Here is a 13,245-nt window from a genome sequence, read left to right on the forward strand (position 1 = left end):
ACAGCAGAACGATGCATCGGCCGGGAATCGAACCCGGGCCGTCCGCATGCTAAGCGAGCATTCACCAATTTTTTTTTTTTCTTCTCATTTCTTTCGTTGCATTTGTTGGGGGCGGACGTCCGATGGCGCCCGTTCAAGTTCATCGTTGACTCGGTCTTTTATTACAGAGGGCAGATAACTCTCAGACCGAACACGCTGAGCTATCGTGCCGGCAAGCCTTAAGATTATGAGACTTACGCGCTGCCTACTGCACTACTGAGGCACATGCCATTGAACCAGCGATGCTCGTCAAGCTGCCCGTGCTTCCCGAGCACTTTTCTGCAGGGGAAAGTGGGATTGCCACCCAGCGACGTCGGATACAACCGAAAAAAGTGCTACACACGCGGAGTGCTCCACTACACTGCCTTAAAACGAATGCTCATCTCTATCGTGTGAGTAACCTTGCGGCCGCGGCGACTAGTCTTGCCCAAAGACGCAGCGTGCGTGGAGGCGCTACCCGAATGCGTGTGGATGCACCCTCCTACCTCGAAAAGCGCCTGCAGCTACTATCACCGTGGGCCGCTGCTGGCGGGCAGGAAGCCGACACAGCGGGGCGTTGCGAGCAGCGGCTGTGCGGTGGTGGTGTAATGGTGAGCATAGTTGCCTTCCAAGCAGTTGATCCGGGTTCGATTCCCGGCCACCGCAAATGGCGCTAGTTTTTTTCGTATGAGTATGTGAGCCAGGTGCTGTTAAATGAAGGTTTTTTTCGTCGTAGCTCCACGCAGACCATCCTGTAGTATGTCCCGACTTGTCCCGACTTTGCTCGGCTGACGCGAAAGCTGACGCTTGGAATTCGCCCTTATCAAAAGGACAGGCACTATAAACGGCTGTGAGAGGCGAGGTGTGGAGAGGTACCAAAACGACAGGCAATCTGCGAAATTTTCTGCTCGTTGTTCTTAAACAAAAAAAAGAAAAATCCGACGCAGTCGGTAGGACTCGAACCTACGCTCCCAGAGGGAATCTGATTTCTAGTCAGACGCCTTAACCACTCGGCCACGACTGCTCGTAACCCAAGTTTCCCTGGAATCGTGAAAAATCCAACCGGTCTGCGCAGAATGTTGACAGGAAACGAACTCCGTGCACTGATTACGGCAGGGCTACCATCGCTACGAGACGAGCCATTACGGAAACGTTAAAATCTTCGCCCGGACAGGGACTTGAACCCTGGACCCTTAGGTTAAAAGCCTAATGCTCTACCGACTGAGCTATCCGGGCTCACGCTCGTTGTGGATGGAGCGGCTGCAAGCAATGTAAATAACTGGAACGCGTGTGTAGGCGTACTACGGTAATTTCTGGCTTCTGGCGCAACTGGCGACTTCACCGACTTCCCACTGACGCTGGTAGCAGCCCAACCACGGACCAGTGCCTCTTCTCCCTTTATTCCGGTGCCGACAGTAATTGCATCATGTGCCTGTTTTCCCCGATTACGTTCGGTCGAAGCTTCGGAAGGTGGGCGACAAACGACAGTTCGAAGGCCAAAACATGGAGCGTTGTGTGCGCAAAAACTTCCGTTCCGGTACCGTGGAATCGAACCCGGGCCTCCTGGGTGAAAGCCAGGTATCCTAGCCACTAGACCACACCGGATTTGCTCGATAAGCGTGAGGTTTTCTCCGTCTCCTCTCGTATTTCGTGCTGAATCTGGACTCAGTGCAGTTCTCCGTTTGCGAGCATATTTGCGCCTACAGACTGGCATGGCGCACAGCCCGAAATTGACTATTCATTATTTTACTCCTAACAAGGGAGGAGAAAGATCAAAGTTGTACGTTGTCATAATTGGAAATAAACGTATTGACGCTGAGGCGTAGACTCCTTATGGATAACGAACGACAATTAAGTTCGTTCCCTAGCAACAGCAACGCCGTTAATTCAGCCATGATGTACAGCAAATTAAATGCCCCGGGTGAGGATCGAACTCACGACCTTAAGATTATGAGACTTACGCGCTACCTACTGCGCTACCGAGGCACGTTGCAAGTAACGTTACAGGAAACTTGGTAAGTCTCTCATATTAGAGATAGACAGTTCGCGCTTTCTCAAGAATCTGTTGTGTTGCTACACGTGCTTTCCCTACTTGCTAGATTAAACTGCTGCCGCAGTTTTTTCAACGGAACGCAGCACTGCCCGAGGTTACAGTACATCGCCCTTGCGGCACCTGAACACAGCGGCCTGTTGGGACAGGCCGACGTCAGAGTTCAGAAATAGCATACGACCGTTCAAGTACGGTCTATTGCGTGCTGCGTGTATGGTTCCTCTCACAGCGAATCCTGCTATACATTCCTGAGGCTGACGCAGCTCAGGCGAGGAATCGGCGCGGCAGCATTATAGCGAGAACAGCAGAACGATGCATCGGCCGGGAATCGAACCCGGGCCGTCCGCATGCTAAGCGAGCATTCACCAATTTTTTTTTTTTCTTCTCATTTCTTTCGTTGCATTTGTTGGGGGCGGACGTCCGATGGCGCCCGTTCAAGTTCATCGTTGACTCGGTCTTTTATTACAGAGGGCAGATAACTCTCAGACCGAACACGCTGAGCTATCGTGCCGGCAAGCCTTAAGATTATGAGACTTACGCGCTGCCTACTGCACTACTGAGGCACATGCCATTGAACCAGCGATGCTCGTCAAGCTGCCCGTGCTTCCCGAGCACTTTTCTGCAGGGGAAAGTGGGATTGCCACCCAGCGACGTCGGATACAACCGAAAAAAGTGCTACACACGCGGAGTGCTCCACTACACTGCCTTAAAACGAATGCTCATCTCTATCGTGTGAGTAACCTTGCGGCCGCGGCGACTAGTCTTGCCCAAAGACGCAGCGTGCGTGGAGGCGCTACCCGAATGCGTGTGGATGCACCCTCCTACCTCGAAAAGCGCCTGCAGCTACTATCACCGTGGGCCGCTGCTGGCGGGCAGGAAGCCGACACAGCGGGGCGTTGCGAGCAGCGGCTGTGCGGTGGTGGTGTAATGGTGAGCATAGTTGCCTTCCAAGCAGTTGATCCGGGTTCGATTCCCGGCCACCGCAAATGGCGCTAGTTTTTTTCGTATGAGTATGTGAGCCAGGTGCTGTTAAATGAAGGTTTTTTTCGTCGTAGCTCCACGCAGACCATCCTGTAGTATGTCCCGACTTGTCCCGACTTTGCTCGGCTGACGCGAAAGCTGACGCTTGGAATTCGCCCTTATCAAAAGGACAGGCACTATAAACGGCTGTGAGAGGCGAGGTGTGGAGAGGTACCAAAACGACAGGCAATCTGCGAAATTTTCTGCTCGTTGTTCTTAAACAAAAAAAAGAAAAATCCGACGCAGTCGGTAGGACTCGAACCTACGCTCCCAGAGGGAATCTGATTTCTAGTCAGACGCCTTAACCACTCGGCCACGACTGCTCGTAACCCAAGTTTCCCTGGAATCGTGAAAAATCCAACCGGTCTGCGCAGAATGTTGACAGGAAACGAACTCCGTGCACTGATTACGGCAGGGCTACCATCGCTACGAGACGAGCCATTACGGAAACGTTAAAATCTTCGCCCGGACAGGGACTTGAACCCTGGACCCCTAGGTTAAAAGCCTAATGCTCTACCGACTGAGCTATCCGGGCTCACGCTCGTTGTGGATGGAGCGGCTGCAAGCAATGTAAATAACTGGAACGCGTGTGTAGGCGTACTACGGTAATTTCTGGCTTCTGGCGCAACTGGCGACTTCACCGACTTCCCACTGACGCTGGTAGCAGCCCAACCACGGACCAGTGCCTCTTCTCCCTTTATTCCGGTGCCGACAGTAATTGCATCATGTGCCTGTTTTCCCCGATTACGTTCGGTCGAAGCTTCGGAAGGTGGGCGACAAACGACAGTTCGAAGGCCAAAACATGGAGCGTTGTGTGCGCAAAAACTTCCGTTCCGGTACCGGGAATCGAACCCGGGCCTCCTGGGTGAAAGCCAGGTATCCTAGCCACTAGACCACACCGGATTTGCTCGATAAGCGTGAGGTTTTCTCCGTCTCCTCTCGTATTTCGTGCTGAATCTGGACTCAGTGCAGTTCTCCGTTTGCGAGCATATTTGCGCCTACAGACTGGCATGGCGCACAGCCCGAAATTGACTATTCATTATTTTACTCCTAACAAGGGAGGAGAAAGATCAAAGTTGTACGTTGTCATAATTGGAAATAAACGTATTGACGCTGAGGCGTAGACTCCTTATGGATAACGAACGACAATTAAGTTCGTTCCCTAGCAACAGCAACGCCGTTAATTCAGCCATGATGTACAGCAAATTAAATGCCCCGGGTGAGGATCGAACTCACGACCTTAAGATTATGAGACTTACGCGCTACCTACTGCGCTACCGAGGCACGTTGCAAGTAACGTTACAGGAAACTTGGTAAGTCTCTCATATTAGAGATAGACAGTTCGCGCTTTCTCAAGAATCTGTTGTGTTGCTACACGTGCTTTCCCTACTTGCTAGATTAAACTGCTGCCGCAGTTTTTTCAACGGAACGCAGCACTGCCCGAGGTTACAGTACATCGCCCTTGCGGCACCTGAACACAGCGGCCTGTTGGGACAGGCCGACGTCAGAGTTCAGAAATAGCATACGACCGTTCAAGTACGGTCTATTGCGTGCTGCGTGTATGGTTCCTCTCACAGCGAATCCTGCTATACATTCCTGAGGCTGACGCAGCTCAGGCGAGGAATCGGCGCGGCAGCATTATAGCGAGAACAGCAGAACGATGCATCGGCCGGGAATCGAACCCGGGCCGTCCGCATGCTAAGCGAGCATTCACCAATTTTTTTTTTTTTCTTCTCATTTCTTTCGTTGCATTTGTTGGGGGCGGACGTCCGATGGCGCCCGTTCAAGTTCATCGTTGACTCGGTCTTTTATTACAGAGGGCAGATAACTCTCAGACCGAACACGCTGAGCTATCGTGCCGGCAAGCCTTAAGATTATGAGACTTACGCGCTGCCTACTGCACTACTGAGGCACATGCCATTGAACCAGCGATGCTCGTCAAGCTGCCCGTGCTTCCCGAGCACTTTTCTGCAGGGGAAAGTGGGATTGCCACCCAGCGACGTCGGATACAACCGAAAAAAGTGCTACACACGCGGAGTGCTCCACTACACTGCCTTAAAACGAATGCTCATCTCTATCGTGTGAGTAACCTTGCGGCCGCGGCGACTAGTCTTGCCCAAAGACGCAGCGTGCGTGGAGGCGCTACCCGAATGCGTGTGGATGCACCCTCCTACCTCGAAAAGCGCCTGCAGCTACTATCACCGTGGGCCGCTGCTGGCGGGCAGGAAGCCGACACAGCGGGGCGTTGCGAGCAGCGGCTGTGCGGTGGTGGTGTAATGGTGAGCATAGTTGCCTTCCAAGCAGTTGATCCGGGTTCGATTCCCGGCCACCGCAAATGGCGCTAGTTTTTTTCGTATGAGTATGTGAGCCAGGTGCTGTTAAATGAAGGTTTTTTTCGTCGTAGCTCCACGCAGACCATCCTGTAGTATGTCCCGACTTGTCCCGACTTTGCTCGGCTGACGCGAAAGCTGACGCTTGGAATTCGCCCTTATCAAAAGGACAGGCACTATAAACGGCTGTGAGAGGCGAGGTGTGGAGAGGTACCAAAACGACAGGCAATCTGCGAAATTTTCTGCTCGTTGTTCTTAAACAAAAAAAAGAAAAATCCGACGCAGTCGGTAGGACTCGAACCTACGCTCCCAGAGGGAATCTGATTTCTAGTCAGACGCCTTAACCACTCGGCCACGACTGCTCGTAACCCAAGTTTCCCTGGAATCGTGAAAAATCCAACCGGTCTGCGCAGAATGTTGACAGGAAACGAACTCCGTGCACTGATTACGGCAGGGCTACCATCGCTACGAGACGAGCCATTACGGAAACGTTAAAATCTTCGCCCGGACAGGGACTTGAACCCTGGACCCTTAGGTTAAAAGCCTAATGCTCTACCGACTGAGCTATCCGGGCTCACGCTCGTTGTGGATGGAGCGGCTGCAAGCAATGTAAATAACTGGAACGCGTGTGTAGGCGTACTACGGTAATTTCTGGCTTCTGGCGCAACTGGCGACTTCACCGACTTCCCACTGACGCTGGTAGCAGCCCAACCACGGACCAGTGCCTCTTCTCCCTTTATTCCGGTGCCGACAGTAATTGCATCATGTGCCTGTTTTCCCCGATTACGTTCGGTCGAAGCTTCGGAAGGTGGGCGACAAACGACAGTTCGAAGGCCAAAACATGGAGCGTTGTGTGCGCAAAAACTTCCGTTCCGGTACCGGGAATCGAACCCGGGCCTCCTGGGTGAAAGCCAGGTATCCTAGCCACTAGACCACACCGGATTTGCTCGATAAGCGTGAGGGTTTCTCCGTCTCCTCTCGTATTTCGTGCTGAATCTGGACTCAGTGCAGTTCTCCGTTTGCGAGCATATTTGCGCCTACAGACTGGCATGGCGCACAGCCCGAAATTGACTATTCATTATTTTACTCCTAACAAGGGAGGAGAAAGATCAAAGTTGTACGTTGTCATAATTGGAAATAAACGTATTGACGCTGAGGCGTAGACTCCTTATGGATAACGAACGACAATTAAGTTCGTTCCCTAGCAACAGCAACGCCGTTAATTCAGCCATGATGTACAGCAAATTAAATGCCCCGGGTGAGGATCGAACTCACGACCTTAAGATTATGAGACTTACGCGCTACCTACTGCGCTACCGAGGCACGTTGCAAGTAACGTTACAGGAAACTTGGTAAGTCTCTCATATTAGAGATAGACAGTTCGCGCTTTCTCAAGAATCTGTTGTGTTGCTACACGTGCTTTCCCTACTTGCTAGATTAAACTGCTGCCGCAGTTTTTTCAACGGAACGCAGCACTGCCCGAGGTTACAGTACATCGCCCTTGCGGCACCTGAACACAGCGGCCTGTTGGGACAGGCCGACGTCAGAGTTCAGAAATAGCATACGACCGTTCAAGTACGGTCTATTGCGTGCTGCGTGTATGGTTCCTCTCACAGCGAATCCTGCTATACATTCCTGAGGCTGACGCAGCTCAGGCGAGGAATCGGCGCGGCAGCATTATAGCGAGAACAGCAGAACGATGCATCGGCCGGGAATCGAACCCGGGCCGTCCGCATGCTAAGCGAGCATTCACCAATTTTTTTTTTTTCTTCTCATTTCTTTCGTTGCATTTGTTGGGGGCGGACGTCCGATGGCGCCCGTTCAAGTTCATCGTTGACTCGGTCTTTTATTACAGAGGGCAGATAACTCTCAGACCGAACACGCTGAGCTATCGTGCCGGCAAGCCTTAAGATTATGAGACTTACGCGCTGCCTACTGCACTACTGAGGCACATGCCATTGAACCAGCGATGCTCGTCAAGCTGCCCGTGCTTCCCGAGCACTTTTCTGCAGGGGAAAGTGGGATTGCCACCCAGCGACGTCGGATACAACCGAAAAAAGTGCTACACACGCGGAGTGCTCCACTACACTGCCTTAAAACGAATGCTCATCTCTATCGTGTGAGTAACCTTGCGGCCGCGGCGACTAGTCTTGCCCAAAGACGCAGCGTGCGTGGAGGCGCTACCCGAATGCGTGTGGATGCACCCTCCTACCTCGAAAAGCGCCTGCAGCTACTATCACCGTGGGCCGCTGCTGGCGGGCAGGAAGCCGACACAGCGGGGCGTTGCGAGCAGCGGCTGTGCGGTGGTGGTGTAATGGTGAGCATAGTTGCCTTCCAAGCAGTTGATCCGGGTTCGATTCCCGGCCACCGCAAATGGCGCTAGTTTTTTTCGTATGAGTATGTGAGCCAGGTGCTGTTAAATGAAGGTTTTTTTCGTCGTAGCTCCACGCAGACCATCCTGTAGTATGTCCCGACTTGTCCCGACTTTGCTCGGCTGACGCGAAAGCTGACGCTTGGAATTCGCCCTTATCAAAAGGACAGGCACTATAAACGGCTGTGAGAGGCGAGGTGTGGAGAGGTACCAAAACGACAGGCAATCTGCGAAATTTTCTGCTCGTTGTTCTTAAACAAAAAAAAGAAAAATCCGACGCAGTCGGTAGGACTCGAACCTACGCTCCCAGAGGGAATCTGATTTCTAGTCAGACGCCTTAACCACTCGGCCACGACTGCTCGTAACCCAAGTTTCCCTGGAATCGTGAAAAATCCAACCGGTCTGCGCAGAATGTTGACAGGAAACGAACTCCGTGCACTGATTACGGCAGGGCTACCATCGCTACGAGACGAGCCATTACGGAAACGTTAAAATCTTCGCCCGGACAGGGACTTGAACCCTGGACCCTTAGGTTAAAAGCCTAATGCTCTACCGACTGAGCTATCCGGGCTCACGCTCGTTGTGGATGGAGCGGCTGCAAGCAATGTAAATAACTGGAACGCGTGTGTAGGCGTACTACGGTAATTTCTGGCTTCTGGCGCAACTGGCGACTTCACCGACTTCCCACTGACGCTGGTAGCAGCCCAACCACGGACCAGTGCCTCTTCTCCCTTTATTCCGGTGCCGACAGTAATTGCATCATGTGCCTGTTTTCCCCGATTACGTTCGGTCGAAGCTTCGGAAGGTGGGCGACAAACGACAGTTCGAAGGCCAAAACATGGAGCGTTGTGTGCGCAAAAACTTCCGTTCCGGTACCGGGAATCGAACCCGGGCCTCCTGGGTGAAAGCCAGGTATCCTAGCCACTAGACCACACCGGATTTGCTCGATAAGCGTGAGGTTTTCTCCGTCTCCTCTCGTATTTCGTGCTGAATCTGGACTCAGTGCAGTTCTCCGTTTGCGAGCATATTTGCGCCTACAGACTGGCATGGCGCACAGCCCGAAATTGACTATTCATTATTTTACTCCTAACAAGGGAGGAGAAAGATCAAAGTTGTACGTTGTCATAATTGGAAATAAACGTATTGACGCTGAGGCGTAGACTCCTTATGGATAACGAACGACAATTAAGTTCGTTCCCTAGCAACAGCAACGCCGTTAATTCAGCCATGATGTACAGCAAATTAAATGCCCCGGGTGAGGATCGAACTCACGACCTTAAGATTATGAGACTTACGCGCTACCTACTGCGCTACCGAGGCACGTTGCAAGTAACGTTACAGGAAACTTGGTAAGTCTCTCATATTAGAGATAGACAGTTCGCGCTTTCTCAAGAATCTGTTGTGTTGCTACACGTGCTTTCCCTACTTGCTAGATTAAACTGCTGCCGCAGTTTTTTCAACGGAACGCAGCACTGCCCGAGGTTACAGTACATCGCCCTTGCGGCACCTGAACACAGCGGCCTGTTGGGACAGGCCGACGTCAGAGTTCAGAAATAGCATACGACCGTTCAAGTACGGTCTATTGCGTGCTGCGTGTATGGTTCCTCTCACAGCGAATCCTGCTATACATTCCTGAGGCTGACGCAGCTCAGGCGAGGAATCGGCGCGGCAGCATTATAGCGAGAACAGCAGAACGATGCATCGGCCGGGAATCGAACCCGGGCCGTCCGCATGCTAAGCGAGCATTCACCAATTTTTTTTTTTTCTTCTCATTTCTTTCGTTGCATTTGTTGGGGGCGGACGTCCGATGGCGCCCGTTCAAGTTCATCGTTGACTCGGTCTTTTATTACAGAGGGCAGATAACTCTCAGACCGAACACGCTGAGCTATCGTGCCGGCAAGCCTTAAGATTATGAGACTTACGCGCTGCCTACTGCACTACTGAGGCACATGCCATTGAACCAGCGATGCTCGTCAAGCTGCCCGTGCTTCCCGAGCACTTTTCTGCAGGGGAAAGTGGGATTGCCACCCAGCGACGTCGGATACAACCGAAAAAAGTGCTACACACGCGGAGTGCTCCACTACACTGCCTTAAAACGAATGCTCATCTCTATCGTGTGAGTAACCTTGCGGCCGCGGCGACTAGTCTTGCCCAAAGACGCAGCGTGCGTGGAGGCGCTACCCGAATGCGTGTGGATGCACCCTCCTACCTCGAAAAGCGCCTGCAGCTACTATCACCGTGGGCCGCTGCTGGCGGGCAGGAAGCCGACACAGCGGGGCGTTGCGAGCAGCGGCTGTGCGGTGGTGGTGTAATGGTGAGCATAGTTGCCTTCCAAGCAGTTGATCCGGGTTCGATTCCCGGCCACCGCAAATGGCGCTAGTTTTTTTCGTATGAGTATGTGAGCCAGGTGCTGTTAAATGAAGGTTTTTTTCGTCGTAGCTCCACGCAGACCATCCTGTAGTATGTCCCGACTTGTCCCGACTTTGCTCGGCTGACGCGAAAGCTGACGCTTGGAATTCGCCCTTATCAAAAGGACAGGCACTATAAACGGCTGTGAGAGGCGAGGTGTGGAGAGGTACCAAAACGACAGGCAATCTGCGAAATTTTCTGCTCGTTGTTCTTAAACAAAAAAAAGAAAAATCCGACGCAGTCGGTAGGACTCGAACCTACGCTCCCAGAGGGAATCTGATTTCTAGTCAGACGCCTTAACCACTCGGCCACGACTGCTCGTAACCCAAGTTTCCCTGGAATCGTGAAAAATCCAACCGGTCTGCGCAGAATGTTGACAGGAAACGAACTCCGTGCACTGATTACGGCAGGGCTACCATCGCTACGAGACGAGCCATTACGGAAACGTTAAAATCTTCGCCCGGACAGGGACTTGAACCCTGGACCCTTAGGTTAAAAGCCTAATGCTCTACCGACTGAGCTATCCGGGCTCACGCTCGTTGTGGATGGAGCGGCTGCAAGCAATGTAAATAACTGGAACGCGTGTGTAGGCGTACTACGGTAATTTCTGGCTTCTGGCGCAACTGGCGACTTCACCGACTTCCCACTGACGCTGGTAGCAGCCCAACCACGGACCAGTGCCTCTTCTCCCTTTATTCCGGTGCCGACAGTAATTGCATCATGTGCCTGTTTTCCCCGATTACGTTCGGTCGAAGCTTCGGAAGGTGGGCGACAAACGACAGTTCGAAGGCCAAAACATGGAGCGTTGTGTGCGCAAAAACTTCCGTTCCGGTACCGGGAATCGAACCCGGGCCTCCTGGGTGAAAGCCAGGTATCCTAGCCACTAGACCACACCGGATTTGCTCGATAAGCGTGAGGTTTTCTCCGTCTCCTCTCGTATTTCGTGCTGAATCTGGACTCAGTGCAGTTCTCCGTTTGCGAGCATATTTGCGCCTACAGACTGGCATGGCGCACAGCCCGAAATTGACTATTCATTATTTTACTCCTAACAAGGGAGGAGAAAGATCAAAGTTGTACGTTGTCATAATTGGAAATAAACGTATTGACGCTGAGGCGTAGACTCCTTATGGATAACGAACGACAATTAAGTTCGTTCCCTAGCAACAGCAACGCCGTTAATTCAGCCATGATGTACAGCAAATTAAATGCCCCGGGTGAGGATCGAACTCACGACCTTAAGATTATGAGACTTACGCGCTACCTACTGCGCTACCGAGGCACGTTGCAAGTAACGTTACAGGAAACTTGGTAAGTCTCTCATATTAGAGATAGACAGTTCGCGCTTTCTCAAGAATCTGTTGTGTTGCTACACGTGCTTTCCCTACTTGCTAGATTAAACTGCTGCCGCAGTTTTTTCAACGGAACGCAGCACTGCCCGAGGTTACAGTACATCGCCCTTGCGGCACCTGAACACAGCGGCCTGTTGGGACAGGCCGACGTCAGAGTTCAGAAATAGCATACGACCGTTCAAGTACGGTCTATTGCGTGCTGCGTGTATGGTTCCTCTCACAGCGAATCCTGCTATACATTCCTGAGGCTGACGCAGCTCAGGCGAGGAATCGGCGCGGCAGCATTATAGCGAGAACAGCAGAACGATGCATCGGCCGGGAATCGAACCCGGGCCGTCCGCATGCTAAGCGAGCATTCACCAATTTTTTTTTTTTCTTCTCATTTCTTTCGTTGCATTTGTTGGGGGCGGACGTCCGATGGCGCCCGTTCAAGTTCATCGTTGACTCGGTCTTTTATTACAGAGGGCAGATAACTCTCAGACCGAACACGCTGAGCTATCGTGCCGGCAAGCCTTAAGATTATGAGACTTACGCGCTGCCTACTGCACTACTGAGGCACATGCCATTGAACCAGCGATGCTCGTCAAGCTGCCCGTGCTTCCCGAGCACTTTTCTGCAGGGGAAAGTGGGATTGCCACCCAGCGACGTCGGATACAACCGAAAAAAGTGCTACACACGCGGAGTGCTCCACTACACTGCCTTAAAACGAATGCTCATCTCTATCGTGTGAGTAACCTTGCGGCCGCGGCGACTAGTCTTGCCCAAAGACGCAGCGTGCGTGGAGGCGCTACCCGAATGCGTGTGGATGCACCCTCCTACCTCGAAAAGCGCCTGCAGCTACTATCACCGTGGGCCGCTGCTGGCGGGCAGGAAGCCGACACAGCGGGGCGTTGCGAGCAGCGGCTGTGCGGTGGTGGTGTAATGGTGAGCATAGTTGCCTTCCAAGCAGTTGATCCGGGTTCGATTCCCGGCCACCGCAAATGGCGCTAGTTTTTTTCGTATGAGTATGTGAGCCAGGTGCTGTTAAATGAAGGTTTTTTTCGTCGTAGCTCCACGCAGACCATCCTGTAGTATGTCCCGACTTGTCCCGACTTTGCTCGGCTGACGCGAAAGCTGACGCTTGGAATTCGCCCTTATCAAAAGGACAGGCACTATAAACGGCTGTGAGAGGCGAGGTGTGGAGAGGTACCAAAACGACAGGCAATCTGCGAAATTTTCTGCTCGTTGTTCTTAAACAAAAAAAAGAAAAATCCGACGCAGTCGGTAGGACTCGAACCTACGCTCCCAGAGGGAATCTGATTTCTAGTCAGACGCCTTAACCACTCGGCCACGACTGCTCGTAACCCAAGTTTCCCTGGAATCGTGAAAAATCCAACCGGTCTGCGCAGAATGTTGACAGGAAACGAACTCCGTGCACTGATTACGGCAGGGCTACCATCGCTACGAGACGAGCCATTACGGAAACGTTAAAATCTTCGCCCGGACAGGGACTTGAACCCTGGACCCTTAGGTTAAAAGCCTAATGCTCTACCGACTGAGCTATCCGGGCTCACGCTCGTTGTGGATGGAGCGGCTGCAAGCAATGTAAATAACTGGAACGCGTGTGTAGGCGTACTACGGTAATTTCTGGCTTCTGGCGCAACTGGCGACTTCACCGACTTCCCACTGACGCTGGTAGCAGCCCAACCACGGACCAGT

At 52.4% G+C, this 13,245-nt stretch overlaps 28 non-coding genes across 28 annotated transcripts; 6 read left to right on the forward strand and 22 right to left on the reverse strand.

The window, feature by feature from the left end:
- The first annotated feature begins 612 nt into the window (after positions 1–612).
- Trnag-ucc lies at positions 613–684 on the forward strand. Its single transcript has one exon. It is a non-coding gene; the product is annotated as a tRNA-Gly (tRNA).
- Positions 685–960: 276 nt separating this feature from the next.
- Positions 961–1,042, reverse strand: Trnas-aga. The gene has a single exon. It is a non-coding gene; the product is annotated as a tRNA-Ser (tRNA).
- A 139-nt stretch (positions 1,043–1,181) lies between these two features.
- Positions 1,182–1,254, reverse strand: Trnak-uuu. The gene has a single exon. It is a non-coding gene; the product is annotated as a tRNA-Lys (tRNA).
- Positions 1,255–1,550: 296 nt separating this feature from the next.
- Trnae-uuc lies at positions 1,551–1,623 on the reverse strand. The gene has a single exon. It is a non-coding gene; the product is annotated as a tRNA-Glu (tRNA).
- A 308-nt stretch (positions 1,624–1,931) lies between these two features.
- Trnam-cau lies at positions 1,932–2,004 on the reverse strand. Its single transcript has one exon. It is a non-coding gene; the product is annotated as a tRNA-Met (tRNA).
- A 977-nt stretch (positions 2,005–2,981) lies between these two features.
- On the forward strand, positions 2,982–3,053 carry Trnag-ucc. The gene has a single exon. It is a non-coding gene; the product is annotated as a tRNA-Gly (tRNA).
- Positions 3,054–3,329: 276 nt separating this feature from the next.
- On the reverse strand, positions 3,330–3,411 carry Trnas-aga. Its single transcript has one exon. It is a non-coding gene; the product is annotated as a tRNA-Ser (tRNA).
- A 139-nt stretch (positions 3,412–3,550) lies between these two features.
- Positions 3,551–3,623, reverse strand: Trnak-uuu. The gene has a single exon. It is a non-coding gene; the product is annotated as a tRNA-Lys (tRNA).
- Positions 3,624–3,919: 296 nt separating this feature from the next.
- Positions 3,920–3,991, reverse strand: Trnae-uuc. Its single transcript has one exon. It is a non-coding gene; the product is annotated as a tRNA-Glu (tRNA).
- Positions 3,992–4,299: 308 nt separating this feature from the next.
- Trnam-cau lies at positions 4,300–4,372 on the reverse strand. Its single transcript has one exon. It is a non-coding gene; the product is annotated as a tRNA-Met (tRNA).
- A 978-nt stretch (positions 4,373–5,350) lies between these two features.
- Positions 5,351–5,422, forward strand: Trnag-ucc. Its single transcript has one exon. It is a non-coding gene; the product is annotated as a tRNA-Gly (tRNA).
- A 276-nt stretch (positions 5,423–5,698) lies between these two features.
- Positions 5,699–5,780, reverse strand: Trnas-aga. The gene has a single exon. It is a non-coding gene; the product is annotated as a tRNA-Ser (tRNA).
- A 139-nt stretch (positions 5,781–5,919) lies between these two features.
- Trnak-uuu lies at positions 5,920–5,992 on the reverse strand. The gene has a single exon. It is a non-coding gene; the product is annotated as a tRNA-Lys (tRNA).
- A 296-nt stretch (positions 5,993–6,288) lies between these two features.
- Positions 6,289–6,360, reverse strand: Trnae-uuc. The gene has a single exon. It is a non-coding gene; the product is annotated as a tRNA-Glu (tRNA).
- Positions 6,361–6,668: 308 nt separating this feature from the next.
- On the reverse strand, positions 6,669–6,741 carry Trnam-cau. Its single transcript has one exon. It is a non-coding gene; the product is annotated as a tRNA-Met (tRNA).
- Positions 6,742–7,718: 977 nt separating this feature from the next.
- On the forward strand, positions 7,719–7,790 carry Trnag-ucc. Its single transcript has one exon. It is a non-coding gene; the product is annotated as a tRNA-Gly (tRNA).
- Positions 7,791–8,066: 276 nt separating this feature from the next.
- On the reverse strand, positions 8,067–8,148 carry Trnas-aga. The gene has a single exon. It is a non-coding gene; the product is annotated as a tRNA-Ser (tRNA).
- A 139-nt stretch (positions 8,149–8,287) lies between these two features.
- Positions 8,288–8,360, reverse strand: Trnak-uuu. Its single transcript has one exon. It is a non-coding gene; the product is annotated as a tRNA-Lys (tRNA).
- Positions 8,361–8,656: 296 nt separating this feature from the next.
- Positions 8,657–8,728, reverse strand: Trnae-uuc. The gene has a single exon. It is a non-coding gene; the product is annotated as a tRNA-Glu (tRNA).
- Positions 8,729–9,036: 308 nt separating this feature from the next.
- Trnam-cau lies at positions 9,037–9,109 on the reverse strand. The gene has a single exon. It is a non-coding gene; the product is annotated as a tRNA-Met (tRNA).
- A 977-nt stretch (positions 9,110–10,086) lies between these two features.
- On the forward strand, positions 10,087–10,158 carry Trnag-ucc. The gene has a single exon. It is a non-coding gene; the product is annotated as a tRNA-Gly (tRNA).
- Positions 10,159–10,434: 276 nt separating this feature from the next.
- Trnas-aga lies at positions 10,435–10,516 on the reverse strand. Its single transcript has one exon. It is a non-coding gene; the product is annotated as a tRNA-Ser (tRNA).
- A 139-nt stretch (positions 10,517–10,655) lies between these two features.
- On the reverse strand, positions 10,656–10,728 carry Trnak-uuu. Its single transcript has one exon. It is a non-coding gene; the product is annotated as a tRNA-Lys (tRNA).
- Positions 10,729–11,024: 296 nt separating this feature from the next.
- Positions 11,025–11,096, reverse strand: Trnae-uuc. The gene has a single exon. It is a non-coding gene; the product is annotated as a tRNA-Glu (tRNA).
- Positions 11,097–11,404: 308 nt separating this feature from the next.
- Trnam-cau lies at positions 11,405–11,477 on the reverse strand. Its single transcript has one exon. It is a non-coding gene; the product is annotated as a tRNA-Met (tRNA).
- A 977-nt stretch (positions 11,478–12,454) lies between these two features.
- Trnag-ucc lies at positions 12,455–12,526 on the forward strand. Its single transcript has one exon. It is a non-coding gene; the product is annotated as a tRNA-Gly (tRNA).
- Positions 12,527–12,802: 276 nt separating this feature from the next.
- Positions 12,803–12,884, reverse strand: Trnas-aga. Its single transcript has one exon. It is a non-coding gene; the product is annotated as a tRNA-Ser (tRNA).
- A 139-nt stretch (positions 12,885–13,023) lies between these two features.
- On the reverse strand, positions 13,024–13,096 carry Trnak-uuu. The gene has a single exon. It is a non-coding gene; the product is annotated as a tRNA-Lys (tRNA).
- Positions 13,097–13,245: the final 149 nt, after the last annotated feature.

The sequence above is a fragment of the Schistocerca piceifrons genome, unplaced genomic scaffold, assembly GCF_021461385.2.
Source record: "Schistocerca piceifrons isolate TAMUIC-IGC-003096 unplaced genomic scaffold, iqSchPice1.1 HiC_scaffold_1023, whole genome shotgun sequence".
Lineage (NCBI taxonomy): Eukaryota > Metazoa > Arthropoda > Insecta > Orthoptera > Acrididae > Schistocerca > Schistocerca piceifrons.